Source organism: Gossypium hirsutum, chromosome A06 (genome assembly GCF_007990345.1).
Source record: "Gossypium hirsutum isolate 1008001.06 chromosome A06, Gossypium_hirsutum_v2.1, whole genome shotgun sequence".
Taxonomy (NCBI): domain Eukaryota; kingdom Viridiplantae; phylum Streptophyta; class Magnoliopsida; order Malvales; family Malvaceae; genus Gossypium; species Gossypium hirsutum.
This window is the reverse complement of record NC_053429.1, coordinates 50,390,143-50,408,477: the sequence shown is the minus strand read 5'-3', so window position 1 is coordinate 50,408,477 and position 18,335 is coordinate 50,390,143. Positions and strand designations below refer to the sequence as shown.

General features: G+C 35.6%; 1 non-coding gene across 1 annotated transcript; it reads left to right on the top strand.

Annotated features, from left to right (window-relative positions):
* Nucleotides 1–16,399: 16,399 nt before the first annotated feature.
* On the top strand, nt 16,400–16,506 carry LOC121231749 (small nucleolar RNA R71). Its single transcript, XR_005929804.1, has one exon. It is a non-coding gene; the product is annotated as a small nucleolar RNA R71 (small nucleolar RNA).
* Nucleotides 16,507–18,335: the final 1,829 nt, after the last annotated feature.

The window sequence follows — 18,335 nt, the reverse complement described above, 5'->3', positions numbered from 1 at the left end:
TTTCATGAAGAAATTCTATGTGTAAGGTGTCTAATTGGAAATTAAGAACCAAATTGAATAAATAGCAAAACTTGGGTTCTAGAAGAAATTTGTATGAAATTGCTTTGGAATGTTAATTAGAGGTCCTTAAAGAGTAATTCTCCCAATTTCTATGTTTTTGGACAAAAATGGGCATACGTGGAAAAATTTGAAGTTTTAGTAAGGAAGGGCATTTTGGTCATTTGGTAATAAAATTAATAAAAGGGAAAAAGGAAGCAAAATTCAGCCATTTCTTCTCCATTGCTGACAAAAATTAAAGGGTCTCCATAGCTAGGGTTTTCAACATTTTCAAGCTCAATAGTAAGTGTTCCCAAGCCCCATTTTAACGTTCTTCGTATTTTTAAGATCCTCGTAACATGCTCTTTCTTTTTCTACCCATATTTCAAGCTAGGGTTCATGTTCAAAAATTTACCCATTCATGAGGTGTTTGTGTTTTGATGATTTATGGAGGATTATGAGAATTTAAAGGATAGTAAACAACTTTTACTAAGTAGTTTTTCATGGAAATGGCTTAAGTGACCATTTTGTAAAAGTTGTGAAAATGGGTAGAAAAATGTGAAATGAAAGAAAATGTGGGCCGCTATAGGCAAGAAAAATATTCAGCTAGACTTGGGTAACTTAGAAATTCATGCATTTCATTTTACGAGTCTTAGGACTAAATTGTAAAAGTGTGAAACGTTAGGGGCAAATTGGTCATTTTGCTCGGGGTGAGTCTTAAGCCGAAATTGAGCAATGGGAGGTATTAATAATATATTTTTACTGATATAGACCCCAAGGAACCAATTCTGGAGGTTGACAGTGGAAAACGAAAGGTTTCGAAATAACCGAGACACGAATCCGAAACGACTACCAGGTAAGTTTGTATAACCCGAAGTGAACTCTTAATATACTTAAATATACATGTTCTTGAATGGATGAAAATTTAGATATTCATTGCATGATAATCCATGAAATGTGCTAGTGTAAATGAAAGATGATAAATGTCCCGATTGAAATAGAAAGGGAAATCCGATGGATAAATTATGGCTTACGTGACATGAGATCCTGTATGTGCTGTAGAAAAGGATTTAGCCCTGACGGGTAATCTGATGATCTCAAAATAGAAAGGATCTAGCCCAGATGGGAGTTCCTTGAGTGATTGAGCCTCCCGAAGAATATGGGTGCATTAAGGATTTAGCCCAGACTGGTAATCCGAGAGAGGACTGAATTTAGCCTGGACTAGCAATTCAGATCCGAGTTTATGAGAGCAATAGTCATTAAAAGGGATTTAGCCCGAATTGGTAATCCCGACATTGCTCTATGGGCTATTACTGCGGGGGATTTAGCTTGGACTGGTAATCCCGTAGTAAGATGTATGGTTCGCGGGAGTGCATACTTGAGATGACCACTTGTGTGACTTGACAGTAATTTGGGCTATCCATCGAGATTTCCAATAAATTCAACGGGATTAACATGAGAAATAGAGATGGAATAATGAGTTGATGAGCTCATCTAAGACTAATGACATGATGTATTGTTATGAGACTAAGTTGATGACTGAGTGCATGTGATAGGGAAACTATTTTATGCTTGTTGGAATTATTGCCTAAATATGGTTGTATGTTAATTAACCGGTAAGTTTACTTTCCAGTCATTCGGACTTACTAAGCATATAAATGCTTAGCCCCTTCTCTTTTCCCTATCTTACAGAGCCTGTGGACTCATGAAAATTGGAAGACGGTTGGAGAATCAACATAATATCGACTTGTCCCGCTTTGGTATATAGATACTTTTATTTTGTTTAATGGCACGTATAGGGCTTTTGGTTATTTTGTTATATGTGCCATTTGACTAGCCAATGTAAAGGCTTAGATGGTATACTTATTCTTTTTTATATGGCCATGAGATATGGTTCATATTGATGTAGGTTGTTAACCTACTGATGATGCATGTTTATGTTTAAATGCTTCATGAGATATGATGACGAGGATTATCATGGAAGGATGATTGAAATGGGACCTAATAATTTGGGAGTGGACATAGCATATAATAGTATATGGTTATAATATGGCCTAAGGGTAAAATGAAAAATGTGTTATGATAGTCCTTAATATGAAAAGGATAATTTAGCATGTACTAAACCGATGAGATGGGGTTAACATGCAATGAATTATACCAAGATTGTTTAAGAGTATAATTAGGCCATGTTAAATACGATTGAAGTCTATAAGTGGGTATGAATGATAGAGGGTGACCAAAGGCTTGGAAAATTGCCCTAAAATGGTCCATACGGGTAGACACACGGGCATGTGTCTAGGTCGTGTGTGACACAGGGTCAGCCCCCATGGGCGTGTTGCCTGACCTTGTGTCCCCTGCACTGAAAATTTTAGGTCAGTTTGCATGGTAGTAAACACACGGGAAGAGACATGGCCGCGTGTCTCAACTGTGTGGTGGACACGGCCTAAGCATATGGTCGTATACCTTAGCTGTGTGCCTCAAAATAAATGATGACATCATAAACTGAATGTCCGATTTTTGGGCACGGGGGATGACATAGGCGCGTGATTGGCCGTGTGAAAGCCCCTGTAGGTTCAAAAAGAAAAATAAATTCGAATAATTCAACACGGGCCAGGGACACGGGCGTGTCCCTAAGCACATGGGCGTGTGCTTTGCCTCCTTATGGACGTGTGAGGCATAACCCTAGGAATTTTACTAAAATTTTCAATAGTTCTCGATTTAGTCTCAGATCGATTTTAATGTATGCTTTTGACCTTGTAGGTCCATAATAGGGACACTATGATGTTGTTTGATTGGTTTTAAATTAGAATGAAATTTTATAACCCGTATTTTTCGAAATGTCTGAATATGTGTCCTATGACGCCTCGTACTTTCTCCCAGTCTCGGGTACGGGTAAGGGTGTTCGAACAAATCTGGCTTCCTAACATCCTCCACCCTCACCTAACCCCTAACAGGTTTCTGTAGCTCCTCAAGGTGTGGAATTGTTAAGACTGAGCAAACCTCCAGCTGATAAGATTCGAAAGCAAAGGGCTGAGGAATTTAGTGCCAATGTTGACGATGATCCTAAGAGAGCAGAGTTTGGGCTTGAGAACTCTATCAGGGTATTTGATGAGCTTTCTTGCACACCGGATGAGTGCTTGAAATTTTCTATATCACTTCTGAGGGACTCGGCATATCAATGGTGGAATACTCTTGTATCTGTGGTACTGAGAGAAAGGGTTACCTAGGAATTCTTTCAAGATGAGTTCAGAAATAAATATATCTATCATCGGTTCATTGGTCAGAAATGCAAAGAGTTTTTAGAGCCGAAACAGGGCTGTATGTTTGTGACTGAATATGAACGAGAGTTTGTTAGGCTCAGTAAGTGTTCTTAGGAATACGTTTCCACCAAGGCCATCATGTGCAAGAGATTCGAAGATGAGTTGAATGAGGATATCAGACTGCTAGTTGGGATTTTAGAGTTTGTCATACTGGTCAACTAAGTTTGCAAAGCTAAAGAATTGAGCAAAGAAAAGAGAAAAGCTGAGTTTGAGATTAGAGATTCGTGAAAAAGACTGATGAATAAGTCATTTCAATCTTCGTCAAAGAAATCAAAGAATTTGAATACTCGTTTGAATGTTTCAGCTGGGTATCCCAACTGATATCGTGGGAAGCAATATCGGTTATAAGGCCCAAACTACGTCAATAGTGAGTGTTGGAATGTTAGGTCTAATAGACCTAAATGTCAACACTGTGGTAGACGACACCCCGGTGAATGCAGAATGAATAATCAGGCTTACTTTAAATGTGGCTCCCCAAACCACTTCATTCGAGACTGCCTAAAAATGGCTAAGAAAGATAATTTTTAGAATGTAAGGCCCAATAACACTGCCACTAGGGGGAGGCCACCGAGAAATAAAGGAAATTGGAATAGTAGCAGAGGTGCAACAAAAGATTTAACTGAGAGATAAGAGGTCAGAACACTTGCTAGAACTTGCGCTATTCGCACTCGTGAAGATACGTCATCCCCTGATGTCATTATTGGTACATTTTCTCTCTATGATACTAATGTAGTTATATTGATTGATCCTGGATCGACCCATTCTTATTTTGCATAAATTTGGTATCTAGTAAGAATATTCCTGGTGAGTCTACTGAGTATGTGATTAAAGTGTTGAACCCTTTAGGAAAATATGTTTTAGTCGATAAAGTTTGCAAGAGTTCTCTTTTAATGATTCGGGGTCACTGTTTTCCAGCTGACTTAATGCTTTTACTGTTTGAGGAGCTCGATGTAATTCTTGGAATGGATTGGTTGACTCTACATGATGTCGTAGTGAATTGTAGATGAAAGATTATTGAATTGAAATGTCAAAATAATGAAATTCTTCAGATTGAACTGGATGAGTAGAGTGAGTTGCCTATTGTGATTTTGTCCATGGCAGCTCAAAGGTATGTAAGAAAAGGGTGTGAAGCTTATCTTGCATATGTACTGAGTACGAAAGTGTCTGAATTGAAGATCGAATCTGTGCCTGTAGTTTTTGAATACTCGGATGTGTTTCCAGAAGAGTTGACTGGATTAGCACCGATTAGAGAGGTTGAGTTTACTATTGATTTAGTACCAGGAACTTCACCGATATCGATAGCTCCGTATAGAATGGCACCGACCGAATTGAAAGAATTGAAATCTCAGTTGCAAGAGTTGATAGATAAGGGTTTTACGAGACCGATTTTTTCGCCCTGGGGTGCACCTCTGTTATTTGTCAAGAAGAAAGACGGATCCATTAGACTTTGTATTGATTATCGTCAGCTTAACAAGGTTACGATAAAGAACAAGTATCTTTTACCAAGAATTGATGATTTTTTCAACCATTTGAAAGGGGCGACAGTGTTCTTGAAGATAGATTTAAGATCAGGCTATTATTAGTTGAGAGTTATAGATTCGGATGTGCCAAAGACTGCGTTCAGAACAAGGTACGAGCATTATGAATTCCTTGTGATGCCGTTTGGATTAACAAATACTCCTGTAGTTTTTATGGACTTGATGAATCAAATTTTCCGATCATATTTAGATAAGTTTGTGTTTGTATTTATTGATGACATTCTGATTTATTCCCGAGATGAGTTTGAACATATCAAACAGTTAAGAATTGTATTGCAGGCTTTGAGAGATAAGAAATTGTTTTTCAAATTCAGTAAAAGTGAGTTTTTTCTCTAAGAAGTTGGATTTTTGGGACATTTTGTTTTAGTGGAAGGTATACGAGTTGATCTGAGTAAGATTTCGACAGTTGTTGATTAGAAACCACCAAGAAATGTATCCGAAGTTAGAATCTTTTTGGGTTTGCCTAGTTAATATCGATGTTTTGTTAAAGGATTTTTGATGATTGCTACACTTATGACCAGATTGTTACAAAAAGATGTGAAATTTGAATGGTCTGAGAAATGTCAACAAAGTTTTGTGCAGCTGAAAGCATTATACACTGAGGCACCAGTGTTAGTGCAACCTGAGTTGGGGAAAGAGTTTGTGATTTTTAGTGACACGTCATTGAATGGTTTAGGTTGTCTGTTGATGCAAAAGGGTAAAGTGATAGCTTATGCCTCGAGACAGTTGAAACCACATGAAAAGAATTATCCGTGGCACGACCTGGAATTAGCTGCTATTGTGTTTGCTTTAAAAATTTGGAGACACCATTTATTCGATGAGAAGTGTCACATCTTTACTAATCATAAGAGTTTAAAGTATTTGATGACTCAGAAAGATTTGAATTTGCGACAACGAAGATGACTCGAGTTGTTGAAAGATTATGAGTTAGTGATCGACTATCACCCAGGGGAAGCAAACGTAGTTGTTGAATACGCGGTTAACCTTATCCAATGATGGATCGATTTTGGCTGAGTTGAAAGCTAGACCGGTATTTCTTCAGCAAGTTTGCGAAGCTCAAAAAGGTGATAATGAGTTGCAATCTAAAAGAGTTCAGTGCAAATCAAATAGTGATTCAAAATATCAGATTGGATCAGATGATTGTTTGAGGTTCTAATGTAGGATTTGTGTACCGAGAAATACTGAACTGATTCAGAAAATTTATCATGAGGCACATAATGGTTGTCTATACATTCATCCTGGAAGTACAAAGATGTATAATGATTTGAAGGAATTGTATTGGCGGTTAGGCATGAAACGAGATATTTCAGAGTTTGTAATGAGATGTTTGATTTGTCAACAAGTGAAAGCTAAACATCAAGTGCCTTCGGGTTTACTTCAGCCTATGACTATACCCGAGTGGAAATGGGATACAGTTACAATGGATTTCTTATCGGGGTTACTGTAACGTGTAGGTTTGTGCAAGTGTACACAGTCGTTATCAAGTAATAAGTAAGTATCGAGTTATCGTCTCCACAGGGATTGTATTTGTGCTAAGTCACTTAATCTATAAAATTATATTAACAATTTGGTAAATAAAAACATAATATAGTTGAGAAGTGATGATTAAAATATATTAAACTAAATGCAATGATCCCTAATGCAAATTATCCTAAGTATGCAAACTATATGAATGAAATAGATTTTAGCAAAATAAACACAATTTGCAACAATTATAACATAAATAAACTAGGATAATTACTTTAATTAAACTCAACTTATTATCAACATGCTTAATAACATTCGGAAAAACAATCCTTGGCAACTGGATCTTTCATGAGTTTAGAAACCACATTAGGTCATTTAGGAATCCTTTACTTAGTAAATATGCATTTTACTGATCCTTATTTACTAAGGGTTTCTTAGCATTCGTGTGAGGTAACAGGGACGTGTAAGGTGTGAAGCAGTTTAATCACACAAATCTAAAAACTATGCAGATAACAGAGCTTAGTTAGAGTTGTTATGCAACCTGCAATTTAATCGGGTTAGGATCTAAATTGAGCATGTGCATTTCAATTATGCACCCACCAGCTGTCATCTAGTTAGGATCACTCAACTGATTTAGGTGCATTTCAATCATGTATGAACAAAATACAGACTTGATTTTAATTGAAAAATGATCGATTGAGGCACAAACATTATAAGCATGAATCAAATAAATATTATTTAATCGAAGTAATCATCCTAGCTTAAATAAAATTAAGCTAACGTTATTGTAAACAAGAACAAAGAACACATAGAAAACATTTTCAGATCAAATATTATTTAACTTGGTTTAATTGCACAAGGTCCTTGCAATGTTGAAGAAATTATTTTTAGATCAAAGTGGCTGTCACCCAAGACTCTGACCGATGAGGATCCTTTAATGCCTTCACTTTGCTCCTTTGTTGATGGCTCTCCAATGTGGCCGACCAAGGGCTCTTTAAGAGGCTTAATAGCTATAATCTCTATGAAGAGATGATGCTAGGCGTAGGGAATGGAAAAGGCTAAGAGAATTTGGAGAAAAGAGAGAATGATGAATGATGAGGGATGATGAATGATGAATGAGGGAATGAACGGGTTATATTTATAGGTGAAGAAAGGAGGATATTTTGCTAAAATTAGGAGGTTTCATCTTTTCAAGCATATTCAATGGGTGGCTGGCCATGAATTGAGGAAATTAAGCTGATTTTTGCTTTATTTTTTCTCAATTTAAGTGCCATGACAACTCAGGACTGAGACTCGGTCAAGTGCAAATCTTGAGGCATATCTCTAATTTCTTCAACAGTGCAAGGACCTTGTGCAATTAAACCAAAAAGTGGTTTCTTTGGACAGTCAAGTGTAGCCAAAAATTGGGTTGACTTGGTCTCCAATTTGGACGGTTTTGTAATCCAACAAAGATATCAGACCTATCCAAAATAAATCAATAAATTAGAGGACCAAAGACTAAAATTTGTCCAATTTAATTAATTAATTAAAACCCAACTTATTAATGAAATATTTTAAAATTAATTATTAAATATAATTTTATTTTTTATTTTTTTTAATTTAATCATGCATGGCCCACTTTATGTCTTAAAAATATAATATGTTCAAATTAATATAAAATAAGCCATTTATTACATAAAAACTATATAATAAAGCATAAAATCACATTTTAATAATTTCTATGTCCTAATTTGATATTTTCACATATTTCATTAATTTATTGAGCAATTACTTAGTTTTAACAATGAATATAAGTAAAAAAGTGATAAATTACATAGGAAAAATCCTATATATTTTTCAGTCTACACACCCCAAACTTAAATCATTGCTCATCTCAAGTAATTTTTTGCACAACAAAAGGTCTCGCTAAGGCAAATTTGCTAATTGTGTAAGTAGCATCAATCTTTGTCCCATAATCATGCATTAATAACTTCTTGCTCATCGATCTTTTTTTTTATTTAACAAGTAATTCATATGCAAACATTCCTTAAGATTATAGTAAGCTTCAAAATATGCCAACATGAATCATAGTTTGCATGTATGTCACAACCATAGATAACATTCTTCATTCAACATAATTTCTTATCAATCAAGCAAACAATCACAAGACTTATTTATGGTCTTCATCTGTTGAACTTAGGACTTCCTCTCCACTAATGTAGGTGACATAATCATCAAATCAATAGGTCTTTTATAAGGTTGTAATGGGGCTCGGTTAAAGGTAGGGATTTTAAGAGATGGGACATTTTGGTTTTAGAAATCTGAACCTTTAACTTTGTCTTGGTTTTCTCGAAGTACAACCTTTTTATTTAAGTGAACCTTTGAACACCCCCAAACTTATTTTGAAACTCAAGCTCATACATCTTTTTGAAAATTTCCTCATACCAAGACAACTTTAGTTAAGATGGGTGCACAAAATTAGGATAACTTTTAAGGATGGTAATGTGGCTTATAATGTAGGTTCATTGCAATAAAATGGCCTTTAAGCTCAAAATTACAGTTTCAAGGGTCTAATGTCATAGGGTTTGCTTGAAAAGGCTCAAATGATCCAAAGAAATAGTGCCTATATCATTTTAAATTTTTATGTCCCCTAGGATTTCGCCTCAAGAAAGTTACTAAGTCAATTCTAAAGACACAAACCTTCATGCATGTCTAATCTCAAGAGAAACTAAGTTTTCATGGCAAACATTACTAAGCCAAAGATCATGCAAGCATCCCATTCTTCATGATAACATACTTTCACTCAGATAAAATCTTCATATTTGCATACAAACTACCTCATTAACAAAAAACATCTCTAAACATTTATTTATTAAAACATACTTATGAAAAAAATTATTGCAACATACTTGAAAATTTTAAAAATTTGAGCAATTTATTTGCCTTACCCCCTTTAAAAAGAAGCAATGTCCTCATTGCAAGAACAAAGTAATGAATGAAAACTTGTAAAGAAAGAGAGGTGAGTCATTAAGACTGCTTAAATACCAAGTCTTTCCTAATAACCCAATCCTAGACATGTTCATTCCCATTACCACATCACTTAGTCTTTTTCTTTCTAAAGAAGTGTTAAGCCTATTCATGCTTGCTATGTTTTATTCTGCAGAAATTAAATCTTGATTACGAAAGAAATAAATTCCTAAGGACGTAAAAATAATTAAATAAATAATAAGACAAGAATCCCCCTATTTTATTTTTCTGACTCATTCCCCTTGTCTTTTTCAGCTCCATCTCCGCTCACATTGTCAATACCTTCTGTCCATGTCTTAAAGATAGCATTTGGGAACTCAGGAACAAAAGTATTAGAGATATTCTTAAAAGTATTTCGAATTGAGTCATCTCTAATTTTTACATATTTCCAATAAGTTTGTTGTTGATTGTGCATGAACCTGAAAATATCCATCAAAATTGACAACTCCGATTTCCTTTAAGTAGTTGCAGAAGTCGGCATAGGAGTTGTAGGTTCAGGTTCAACACTTAGCTTGACTGGCTCTTCTTCTAGCTCAATGCTTGGTTCAGGGTTTTCAGATCCTTCAACTGGTTTAGAACTGTTTGGCTCCTTATCAGATTCTTCCTCTTCAATGTCTATAACTGAATTAGCTTCGGGCTCAGTTCCATCTGTTGACTCCTCGGTATCTGGCTTAATTGGTTCTTCTTGCTCACCTTGATTTAGTTCATGTACCTTCTCTACTAACCTTTCAAGATCATAATTTGTAATGTATCCTTGAACATATCACCCCTTCAGATTTGCTTGTGTTTTAACACAGACCCGAAAGCAAAGTAAAGTGATTAATGATGGGAAATAAGCAGTTCCTACCTTCTTTTTAGCACAATCATGATTCTCCTTGAGAATAATTTTCCTAACATTGATGGACTTTTCTTTGCTACTAGTTTTAAGTATTCCCTTCGACAAGAGTGGGTCCCATACTTTCTTATAATCCATTAGGATCCCGGATTTGTCACAACATCAAGCACTTGTTTAAGAAAATCCCAATTGATATTGTTCATCATAGGGTAGTACTCATCTTCTTCAACATCAAGTAAGTTAAACAAATCATTGAAGGACTTAGAAGTAAGAGGTACCTTTTTCTTTTGAACGATGACTTTAGTAGCATCTTGCGTAGTCAAGCTAGCATAGAATTCTCGAACTAGTTCATCATCGGGAAGTGAACGAGCATCACAAAATCATTCCCACTTGAGAGCATTACTTTTCTTTCTAATCAGTATAGAAACAACCATCAAATCATTACTCTTCAAGTCAAAACCTTTTTCCGGCATCATGAGTTGATGCTTAAAGATTGAATCAAATCTCTCTTTCACTTCTTCATCGATCAAAATCGGGTTTTTAGGAGTAATCTTTGAAGATCTGGATCTTTTGCAAGACATGGTATCTTTTCTTGAAAATTGGGAAACTTTCTGCACAAAGGGAAAAAGAAAGAAATCGACAAAGTAGTAAAGACTTGCTATGGCAAAAATTGTGCGTGCGGCAGCAACAAAAGCATACGACGGCAAAGATGGTGCGGCAACAATGAAAGCATATGACAGCAATGACGATGTGTGGCAATGACAACGACGATGTGTAGCAACAAAGTTGGTGCTTTGGCAATCTTCTTGCTGTGGCAATATGTAATTTCGGCAAAAAGGGAAGAGAACTAGGGTTTCTTTTGGGATTTGAGGTTGATGACACAAAAAGGAGATTTAAGGATTTGTTAGGGTTTAAGCAAATTGCTTTGAGGGATATGAAAATTAGTAGAATGGACAGGGGTTTATATAGGAAAAAATTAGGGCAACATGTAGCAAAAATTTAGCTATATTAGGGTTACTTGGGCGGCAAGCAATGGGAGTGGTGGCAAGGTATGGATTTTTCCCTCCTTTTTGCTATCTTGGGCCTCAAGTTTAGACTGTATTTATAAACTTACTCAAGAAAGAAAAAAACTGATTAGTACTTGGGCCAAATTTGACCACTTTATTAACATAAAAATTTTAAATTTAAACAAAAAAAATATGAAACTTAAAAATTTTAAATCTTCATTAGAAAATTTCTTCTTAACAAATTACATTAAATTAATTCCCAAGAAAGGTTGGAGGGGTTATAATGGTCCCGCTTAAGTTCCAATCTCCTTAGACAGAATTAATTAAATGTACTAAATTAAGAAAATAAGTTCTAATTATTTATTTATTTACAAAACGAGTTCATGAAAAATCAAGGGTCTATTAATTTGAACAAAGATTCAACTCGCTCAACATCACCAACCCAATAGTGTTTGAGATGTTGACCATTAACTTTAAACGTACCTCTGTAATTGTCATATAATTCAATAGCTCCATAAGAATAAACTCGATAGATGGTATAGGGTCCTTTCTATTGGGATTTAAGCTTCCCAGGAAATAACTTCAAACTTGAATTAAACAACAAAACCTTCTGACATTCTTTAAACTCGTGAGGTTGTATATGACTATCATGCCATCTCTTTGATCTTTCTTTACACATTTTGGCATTCTCATAGGAAAATAACCTCAGCTCTTCCAACTCATCAAGTTGTAACATCCTTCTCTCACCGGCTTGCTTAAGATCAAAGTTCAACTGCTTCAAAGCCCAGTTAGCTCTATTCTCTAACTCTAATGGTAAATGACACGTCTTTCAAAAGACTAACTGATAAGGAGTCATTCCTAACAGTGTCTTAAATGCTTTTTGATAGGCCCATAATGCATCATCGAGCCTTTGAGACCAATCTTTTCTGCTAGGGCGTACTATCCTTTCAAGAATACCTTTGATTTCACGGTTCACTCTTTCAACTTGCCTATTAGACTGAGGGTGATAGGCAGTAGCAATCTTGTTCTTCACATCATATTTATCAAGCAATCATTTAAGCCATTTGTTCATAAAGTGAGAACCTTCATCACTAATAATAGTTCTTGGTGTCCCAAATCTGTAAACACATGCTTATGTAGGAACCGCATGACCACCTTAGCATCATTTGTAGGGTATGCTTCAGCTTCAACCCACTTGGATACATAGTCCACAGCAACTAAGATGTATTTGTTCCCATACGAAGAATGAAATGGGCCTAAGAAGTCAATGCCCCATACGTCTAACAATTCAATTTCCAAAATGTTTGTCAAGGGCATCTCATTCCTCCTTGATATATTTTTGGTCCTTTGGCATTTATCACAATTCTTCACATAAGCATAAGCGTCTTTAAATAACGTAGGCCAAAAGAAGCCTGCTTGCAGAATCTTTCCTGTAGCCTGTGAACCACCAAAGTGTCCCCCACTTGGAGATGAATGGAAATGATACAAGATCTTAGCAATCTCACTTTCAGCTACACACTTTCGAATTATATTATCTGCACACTGTTTAAACAAAAACAGATCCTCCCAAAAATAATATCGACTATCATGAAGGAATTTTTTTCCTTTTTTGGTATGTCATTTCTTGAGGAATTATTCCACATGCAAGATACTTGGCAAAATCAGCAAACCAAGGTGTTTCATGAATTCAACTTACCTCAAATAAGTGTTCGTCTAGGAAATTCTCGTTGATAGACACACATGATCGAGTTACCTCATCTCACTCCAACCTCGACATATGATCAGCTATTTGATTTCCGACACCTTTTCTGTCTTGGATCTCAAGGTCAAATTCTTGGAATAAAAGTATCCAACGAATTAGCTTCAATTTTGCATCTTTCTTTATGAGTAAGTATTTAATGGCCGCATGGTCAGTAAATACTGTAACATTGGTACCTATAAGATATGAGCGGAATTTGTCAAAGGCAAAAACTATAGCAAAGAGTTCCGTTTCAGATACCGTATAATTGAGTTGGGCTCCCGTCAAAGTTCTACTTGCATAGTAAATAGGGTGAAACACTTTGTTTCTTCTTTAACCCATCACAGCCCAAACGACAAAATTACTTGTATCGCACATCAACTCAAAAGGTGAGCTCTAATCAGGTGTAACGATTATTGGGGCTGAGATTAGCCAGTTTTTCAGATCTTTAAAAGTGTCCAAACATGCTTTGTTGAAATCAAACATTGTATCTTTTTTCTAACAACAAATACAATAGTCTAGAAATTTTCAAGAAATCTCTAATAAACCTTGGTAAAAATCAGCATGGCCTAAGAAATTTCTAACTCCTTTGACATTAATTGGGGCCGGTAATCTTTCCATTATGTCCACATTTGCTTTATCGACTACAATTCCTCTCTTTGAGATTTTATGCCCTAAGACAATCCCTTCCTTAACTATAAAATGAAATTTCTCCCAGTTAAGGACAAGGTTCGTCTCTTCGCATCTGTTCAATACCTTAGCCAAATTACTCAAAAAAAATATCATAAGTGTTACCAAAAATAGAAAAATCATCCATGAAAACCTCAACAAAATTTTCAACCATATTAGTGAATATTGCCATCATGCATCGTTGAAATGTTGCAGGTGCATTGCATAAACCAAAAAGCATTTCGCCTAAAAGCAAATGTACCATATCGACAAGTAAAGGTTGTTTTATGTTGTTCCTCCAAAGCTACAACTATCTGGTTATATCCCAAATAGCCATCTAAAAAATATAGAATTCATTACCTGCCAGTCTATCTAACATCTGATCCATAAAAGGCAACAGAAAATGGTTCTTCCGAGTGGCTTTATTCAATTTTCTATAATCAATACAGATTCTCCAACCAGTAAAAGTTCTCGTTGGAATCAACTCGTTACGCTCATTTTCAACAACCGTGATTCCACCTTTCTTTGGCACATACGGCACTGGACTTACCCACGAACTATCTGAAACAGGATAGATGATTCCTGCATCTAACCATTTGATCACTTCATTTCTCACAACTTCTTTCATAATAAGATTGAGCCTCCTTTGCCCATCAATTCGAGCTCTTTCACCTTCTTCTAAAATAATTTTATACATGCAAAATGAAGGGCTTATACCTCGAATATCAACTATGGTCCAACCAATTACTTTCTTAAATTTCTTTAAAACAACAATTAGTTGCTCCTCTTGATCTTTCGTTAGTTCTGCTAAAATAATCACAGGCAAAGTGGAATAGTCACCTAAATAAATGTATTTCAAATGGGAAGGAAGTACCTTTAGTTCGAGTTTAGGTGGTTCTTTGATTGACAACTTGGGTTGCACAAATTCTCTAACTTCTAACTCCTACAGTTCAAACCGTGTAGATTGAATAAAATTTCTCGGATTGGCTTCCATCAAAGCCATGTTTTCTTCACCTTCTTCATCCTCTAAAGGTCAAGATCTAAGGCTTTCTCTGACGGATCTTCTTCAAAATTACTTTCCATAGAAACCAAGGTTTCTATCTCTTCCATAACTGAAGACTCTTCTTTCGGATCGAGAAATTTCATCGCTTTAAGAATGTTAAAGGTTACCTGATCATCTTGAAATCGCATGGTGAGTTCACCTTTCTGAACATCAATTAATGTTCTTCCCATGGCTAAGAAAGGTCTCCGAAGGATGATCGGCAATTCCTTATCTGCTTTAAAATCTAAGACAATAAAATTAGTAGAAAAAATAAATTTATCAACTCTTACCAAAACATCATCGATCTTTCCTTTGGGATATGCTAAAGATTGATCCGCTAGTTGAAGCATCCCAGTTGTAGGTCTTCACCTATCCCTAGCATCTTGAAAATAGACTTGGCATTAAGTTGATACTCACTCCTAAATCACACAAAGCTTCACCACAGTAGGATTCACCAATGTTATAGGGTATAGTAAAGCTTCATGGGTCTTTCAATTTTGATGGCAGTTTGTTGTGCAGAAATGTATTATATTCCTTTGTCAAGGCAACAGTCTTATACTCACTCAGCCGTTTCTTCTTGGACAGTATATCCTTCATAAACTTCACATAATTTCGCATTTTTTCTAAAGCCTCCACTAATGGAATATTGGTGTGTAACTGCTTCAGAACATCCAACTTCTTAAATTGCACCTCCTGTTTTTGCTTGTGTTGCTGCAATCTTTGCGGATATAAAGGTGATTAAACTTTCGGTTAAACTAGATAACTCTTCTGAGTAGGTAAATCTACATCTAAAGAAGATGTTAAAGTATTTGAATTCACTAAGTTAGGATTTACCTTGTCAGTCTTTGTAGATTCTGACTCTTTTGGTGTAGGAATTTCAACTGCTGGTTGATTCTTCTCAACGGGCTTATCTTCGACATCAATCATTCGGGGTTCCAGAATTTTACCACTTCACAATGCCACTTCCTTGATATGTTCTTTACCTAAATTTCTTGGATTCTCATTATTGCTCGACAAGGTTCCTTACTGTCTATTACGAAGCTCCGTAGCTAATTGGCCCATTTGGTTTTCCAAATTTTTCAATGTTGTTGCTTGGCTTTGGATCAAATCGTCATTCTTTGCCATGTATGCTTTCAACAAGTTCTCCAAATTGTTTGATGCCTCAGCTTGGGGTGGTCTTGGAGCTTGCTGATTAAACCCTTGAGATTGTTTGGGCTTATGCTACAAGAAGTTGTCGTTCGGTCCATTTCCTTAGTTGCTCCAAGAAAAGTTAGGATGTTTACACCATAGAGAATTGTAGAAGTTGGACTTGGGTCCTTATCCACTCCTATTTTGATGTTGGTTCCCCACATATTATACTGACTCGGGATTTGATGGGCAATTCTCAAAGGAATGACCTTCCCCACAGTACACACAGGAAACTACTTCAAACAGACTTGGTGGCTGAGCTGTAAAATTATTAGCACTATTAGCGGTAAACTATTTTAACATAGAGGAAATAGACGATACCTGAGCTGATAACAAAGTAAGGGCGTCAACTTCAAGAACTCCGGCTATGCATCTTTCTGAAGTTGTTCAATTTGTTAGCCATTGATAGTTATAACTCGCGATCCACTTAATGATCTTATAAGCCTCATTATAAAACTTGGACAAAATTGCACCATTCACAGAAGCATCTACCATCAATCTTGTATATGCATTGAGACCATTATAGAATGTCTCCAACTGGATACAATGAGGAATCCCATGATAAGGACACTTATGAAGTAAGCCCTTGAATCACTCCCAAGCCTCATACAAAGACTAGTCATCCAATTATTGGAAAGTTGTGATCTCGTTCCTCAACTTAGCATTTTTGCTAAGCTGGAAATACTTAACTAAAAATCTCTCTGCTAATTCTTACCATGTAGATATGGAACTTGGTGGCAATGAATTGAGCCATACCTATGCTCGATCTCGCAACGAGTATTGAAACAACTTCAACCTCAATACGTCTTCAGTCACACTGGCTATCTTGAATGAATCACCTCCATAAAAAATTGAAGGTGGAGATGTGGATCATCTGTGGGCATACCACTGAATTGGCCCACCGTTAGGAGCATTTGAAACATCACTAGTTTCAATTCAAATTAGGTTGCCTCAATATCTGGCCTTCTAATTCTTGGATTTAACTCACTGAAAAGTGGCACAGCATATTGTCTGATGCATCGATCCCTATCATCGGCAATGAGGATGGGATTTCGTACACGATCGGCTTCATCACCTTGATCTTGAGTCTTATTTCCAAGGTCCATCTCGACTTGTCTCTGACCTGTTCGTTCACGTCTTCTTCTTTTTCGTCTGAAAGTTCGCTCAATTTTAGGGTCTACAGGGAGTAAATCAATAACCTGGTCTATGCTCATAAACACCTGAAAAGAAAATCACAAAATTAAAAAGAATAAGTTAGTAATGTTAGAAATAAATCAAATTAAAAATAAATAATTTCACAAAAAGAAATGATTTTGACAACAATTAACAATCCCCGACAACAGCACCAAAAACTTGTAACGCGTAGGTTTGTGCAAGTCGAGATGAATGAATCAAATACAGACTTGATTTTAATTGAAAACATGATCGATTGAGGCACAAACATTATATGCATGAATCAAATAAATATTATTTAATCAAAATAATAATCCTAGCTTACATAAAATTAAGCTAACATTGTTGTAAACAAGAACAAAGGACACATAGTAAACATTTTTAGATTAAATTAAAGAAAGGAAAGATTAAACCCAGATCGAAGTGGCTGTCACCCAAGACTCTGACCGACGAGGCTCATTTGCTTCCTTCGCTTTTCTTCTTTGCTGGTGGCTCTCCAAGGTGGCTGACTAAGGGCTCTTTAAGAGGCTTAATAGATAAAATCTCTATGAAGAGATGATGCTAGGTGTGGGGAATGGAAAACGCTAAGGGAATTTGGAGAAAAAAGAGAATGATGAATTATGAGGGATGATGAATGAGGGAATGAAGGGGTTATATTTATAGGTGAAGAGAGGAGCATAGTTTCCTAAAAATAGGAGGTTTCATCTCTTCAAGCATCTTCAATGGGTGGTTGTCCATGAATTAAGGAAATTGAGCTGATTTTTGCTTGATTTTCTCTCAATTTGAGTGCCACAAAAACTCAGGACTAAGACTCGGTGAAGTGCAAATCTTGAGGCAAATCTCTAATTTCTTCAACATTACAAGGACTTCGTGCAATTAAACCAAAAGTGGTTTCTGTAGACAGCCAAGTGTCACCGAAAATTGGGTTGACTTGGTGACGGTTTTGTAATCCAACAAAGCTATCAAACCTCTCCAAAATAAATCAATAAATTAGAGGAACAAAGAATAAAATTTATCCAATTTAATTAATTAATTAAAACCCAACTTATTAATGAAATATTTTAAAATAAATTATTAAATATAATTTTATATTTTGTTATTCAATTTAATCATGCATGGCGTACTTTATGTCTTAAAAATATAATATGTTCAAATTAATATAAAATAAGCCATTTATTGCATGAAAACTATATAATAAAGCATAAAATCACATTTTAATAATTTCTATGTCCTAATTTCATATTTTCACATATTTCATTAATTTATTAAATAATTACTTAGTTTTAACAACAAATTTAAGTAAAAAGGTGATAAAT